The following is a 5,583-nucleotide window of genomic DNA, read 5'->3' on the forward strand; positions in this document are numbered from 1 at the left end:
TACCTAAGAAAACTTCTAGAGGGTCTGATGTTTAACTGAGGGAAGGGCCTCTCTGAGGAGGGTTAGCGTTCAGTTTGAAGAGTGAGCCCAGGGATCTTTCGGGAAGAAAAAGACTGATTCATTTCTCTATTCCCAAACCTTCTCCCTGAGAGCTGGAGTTAGGGAGGCATACAGAGGTGAATGTGGGCAACCCATAAAAGGATCCAGAAATGGGGAAAGGCAACAGGTCCGAGCCAAGAGATTTGGGACTCGCGGTCAGCCTTGGCCACAAACCCAAAGAAGAGAGTGTAAGGTGGGGATTCTAGGTCCTTTAAGTACTTGATGCTGTAATTGGTTCTGCCTATCCCTCAGGGCCAGTGTATTTTAAGATCAATAATCCTAGAAGCTCAGCTCTATTAGGAATGACAAAGGGCCTCTTGAGCATAACCCAGAGGCAACCCCTTCCCTTGAAAAAACTGCTAACAAGGAGCTGGTTGGTGGGCTGAGGCTCTGCCTCTGGAGCATCTCAAGCAGCTCTGCTGCTGCCGTCTTGCTAAGTTATTGAGAAGCCGGGCCCAACCCCACCATCCCAGAGTAGCCTGGCTTCGGGTGGATGTGGCTCCATGGGAGAGTAAAATGAGAGCGGTAGATGGTTTGGCTGTGAGACTCCTCAGGGATTGTAGCCCTGGGGGACATATAGTTCATCTTCAAAGGACCCCCTCCATTCCCCTGCAGGAGACTCCACTCTAGCAACTGGGGTTACTCCAGGAGCAGAGACCTGGGGCTACTGCCACTGCCCACCATGACCAGCTTCCGCCACACTCAATGCCTTTCACTGCAGTCAGGCCACTGAAATCGGACCAAACCTGTGTGAACTTCTTGCTGCAGGACACATGTCAGGCCTCCCGGGTTCCAGCATGTGTAAAGGGAAGAAAGATGGAGCCCTGAGCACGGGTCCATGGGACTTGTGAACTTCCGGCTCTTACCAGCAGGTGGAGCCTCAAACAATGCGATCTGGGCATTGACGAGAGCATTGGACCTAGTAGGAGGGAACCCTCTAGCTTGTAGTACATTCACTAACACACAGTAACCACCTTTTTAAAAATGGCCATTATTATTATGGGAAAGGCAAGTGCTCCCACAATCTCCCCGCCACCACCATTTTGTTTCCACGAAGTGAAGAGAAAGGCTTTCTCCCTATTAGCAGAAGAGTGAAATGCTAGTCAGGGATATAATTTTTCTTCATCCTTCAAGGATTGAATAACAGACATGAAAAGCCCTAAAGTAACCTCCCTTATGCTTTCTCACCTACCCTTCTACCCTTACTCCTTCAATTTCAGTCGCCTACTATAGCTATAACCATAGCAACCCAGCTGGTGGGAAATTATGGAAACTCCTACTCATTCTTCTAGATTCAGGTAAATCTTCACCTGATCCGTGAAGCCTCCTCCAAACTTCACTTCAGCCTCGGAGCAGACAACCTCACAGTTATCATGACACAGATGTCCTGTGCACACCTGCATCAGAACACTTATTGCACAGCTTAGGACTCTTGTTTACTTGTTTGTCTCTGTTACAACCCCATGATCTCCTTGGGCCTATTTACACCCCCGTGCTTGGATTAGTGCCTGGCACATAGGGGCTGCTAAGCAAGTTTCCCACTCATGAGTGTCGGAAATATAAGGGAGGAGGATAGGAAACTGTACTGAATTGGTGTGGGAGGGTTGGGAGGCAGGTTATCCCAGGAATGGAGTTGAGCCAGAGTGGCCTAAGGCACACTGATCACACAGCCGGGAGGAGATGGAAATCAGGTCCTCCTCCAGGAAAGCTATGCCTGGCACGCTCTCCTGTCAATGGGAGCAAGGAGGGGTAAGAAATGGGAGAAAAGCAGTGAGGATACAGAGATTAGAGGTGGAGCGAGGGAATCGAGAGGGAGAAGTTGAAATCAAGATCAGTGTGCAGCCCTTGAAATAGGTCAAGACAAGATGTTCAAGACTGATACTTGGTGAGAGGGAGCTCCAGTCCTATTTTTAAATGATGATGACTGTATGGTGGAAAGGGGAGAGAGGTTGTAGGACAACACAATTTAGACAGGGAAAAACATCTGTGCAGAATTCCTCTTCGTTGACTCAGGGAGGTAGGACAGGAATCGATCTAGAATGGAAGCCTTGTAATCACACTTGTAACCTTTCAAACTGCTAAATTGCAGACATCATCTTGCTTAAAGGCAATATGGAATGATAGCTAAGCAGACCTTCATTCAGACTCTAGGTCTTTTACTTATTAGCTATGTGAATTTAGATGAATCACTTCAGGTCTCTGAGCTTCAATATATCCTGTAAATGAAGGATGTTAAAACCTCCCTCTGGGGTGGTTCCATAGAGTAGTGGTTAGCACGTCTACTCTACACGCAGAAGGTCCTTGGTTCGAGTCCCAGCGGAGCCATGGCCCATACTCTGGGTTCATCAGGCCCCCTGGGTGTGCCGGTCCCCAGGTGTGTGCCATGAACGTGTGGGAGGAGACGCTCCCACCTTCAGAGATCCAGTTCTTAAGGGGAGACTGCAACATCTCAAGGTCAGGGGTGGAAGTACTGGGGGAAGGGGAATTAAAAAAAAAAAATGTAAGTGACTTAAAATAACCAGAAATAAAAGCATATTTTAAAAAAAGAAAACCTTCCTCAAAGGACTAATAAGGAAATTTTAAAATAATATATGTAAATTGCCTTAGCACAGGGCCTGAGACAAGTGGACAATTAATACTAGTTTCAGCCTTGGTCTGGTTCTCACTTTGCAGTGCCAGCCATGGATGTGTTTCTCCAATGTTTCTTTCTGAATCCATATAAACTACACCCAATATCAATCGTGATTTATTTTTTTAAATAGGGCATGAGTGCTCAATATGATCGTGCAATCCAAAATTAGTACAGATGTCCTTTTTCAGGGCCTACAGAAGACCATGTGGGTACTTGCCGGCTTTTGGACTACCTTCTTCTGTCTCTCATCCGTTACCTGGTGGATGCAATCTGTGCCCTTTCATTTTTTTGTTCTTTCACCTTTGAGTGATGAGGCAATAATCATCGCTGCAGGAGTATTTACTCAGCCAAGCTATTTCACCCTCGAATATACTCTTTGTTCCCCAACTGAAAATTGGGCTGTCTTTCATGGACAGAGATGATACTGTGACACTCTTCACCTTCTATGGGCTTTGTTAGTTTTCTTACGATAACAATAGGTTATGAGCTATCCACAAACTGTTTCACTTGGGATCTCAGCCTTATTAATGAGAAACATGATTGGAGGATGGAAGCAGTAGGCTGGAAATGTGTGCAATTACAGTTCTAACCTTAGCCATAAAACTGTCACATATCAGAGGATAGGTGAGTGGACATATAGACTGAAATTTCAAATAAGAAGTCTCAAGGATGGCTCTGTTTGTTTGATAACCATCTTATATAGAAAAGGAGGAAATGGTCTCCCCTGTGTTATATCATTAATCTAACTCACAGCACATTACCTGTCATTTGTCACTACTTTATAGTAATAATGAGATTCTGTAACACATTGGAGAAGACAAGGAGTCAGTTTTCAATTTAGAGCCAAAACTAAGGGCAAAACACTCATTTTATCTGCTTTATTATTGAGAGATATTTGGAGATACCCAATAGCATTCTTTGTGCCTTAAAGCTGATCATAGAAAAATTACCCATTCAGTGAAATGGTCGGCATATACCAATGAATTCAAGTCTACAGATGCTTCATTCCCAAATGAAAGTGAGTCTTAGATGGATGTTTCCACTTGTATGATCTTAGACACGTCGCTTAAACTCTTTGAATCTCAGATTTCTCAATAATTCAATATTATACATTCTTTCCAAGCACCCACGGAACATTTATAAAACTGACCCCAACTTAGGTCACAGAGAAGTCTCAACAAAGACGAAATAGTTTATCACTCAAACTGCATTATCTGTCTAAAATACAATGAAATTAAAAATTCTTTAGCAAAAACAGAACCAATCACCCCATCATATTGTACTCTAATATAGTTAGAAAATTTAAAATGCTTTTCTAAATAAATTAAGAAATATGATAAAAATGATTAAATATTTAGGACAAAATTACAACCAAAGAACTATACATCAAACAGCTAAAGCAGTTTTTGAGGGGAATTTTTTAACCTTATATACATATATTAGAAAAAAAGATTAAAATTAATTTATCATGCAACTAAAGCAGTTGGAAAAAGAACCACAGATTGTATGCCCAAAAGGGGGGCGGGGGGAAGAAAAACTAAAGATAGGCACAGAAGTTAATAAAACATTAAAAAGGAAAGAAGAAAGAATATTGACAACACCAAAAGCTTATTTTTTGAAAAGGTTAATATAATAGACATTCCTCTAGTGAGATCTATTAAAGAGAGAAGACGTAAGTAAACAATATTGAGAATAAGGAGTACATAATTACAATAAATTTTAAAATAATAAGAAAATAACATAATCAACTTTATGCCAAGATATTTGAAATGCAGATGAAATGAATAGGTTTCTTTAAAAACTATCAATTACCAAAATTGAGTCAAGAAGAAGTAGATAACTTGAGTGGGCCTTACAATAAGGAAATTGAATCATTACTTTCAAAATCTATCCATATTAAAACAATAAGAAATTATTTTTTAGTGGACAGATTGCTAAAAGTCAAAATGCATGACAATGCCAAGAGTTGTCAAGGATGAAAGGAAATGAAAATTCTCAAAGTCATATGATTGAAATGCCAATTGGTACAACCACTTGGGAGAGCAATTGGCAGTATCTTCCAAAATTTTAGAAGACACATACTCCATGACCCAGCAAGTCTACTTCCAGGAATTTGCTCTAGAAAAAGTCTGGCACACATCTACAAGAACAGATGTACATCACCGGTCTCCGCAGTATCTTTTGAAATGGTACAAAACAGAAAATTATGTCATTTTCTATCAGTAGGAAGCTAGATAAGTAACATGTACATATATATAGATAGAGAGAGAGAGAGGGGGAAACACTAGTAGGTGAAATGAATGAACTCACATACATGTTTCAAAAAAGATAAATCTTTTAAAAAAACTTTGAAAAAGCAAGTTGCAAAAGAATACATATTATATATTATGTAAAAGTTTTAAGAACACAAAAAATAATAGTATCCATTGTGGATTCAGTTGCTACCTAAATAGATATAGCTACAGTAATTTTAAGACCTGGATGGGATGATTCAAACCAATTTAAGGAAAATGGGATGGGAAAGTATTCAATCGTATCTATAACATTTTATTTCCTTAAGGAAAAAATAAATGTAAATATGTCAAATCTAGGCAATGTTCATGGATGTCTCCATATTGGTCTGTGTATTTCTTTTGTAAACTTTAAATGTTTGTGATGTTTAAAAATATAGGGAACATAGTACCTGCTCTGTCTTCTTCTATAAGCATTGAAGAATATTTTTCAAATGTTTTATGAACTACGAAGTTTTATGTGACTGGGAACTGGTGTCTTCTTCTGCTGTCCTGCCAGTGGGGATCCCCTGCGTGGCAGAGCCTGAGTCAGAAGTGGGGAGCCAAGCCTGAGCCTCTATC

This window comes from Pteropus medius, unplaced genomic scaffold (assembly GCF_902729225.1).
Source record: "Pteropus medius unplaced genomic scaffold, Ma_sr-lr_union100, whole genome shotgun sequence".
Classification (NCBI taxonomy): Eukaryota; Metazoa; Chordata; class Mammalia; order Chiroptera; family Pteropodidae; genus Pteropus; species Pteropus medius.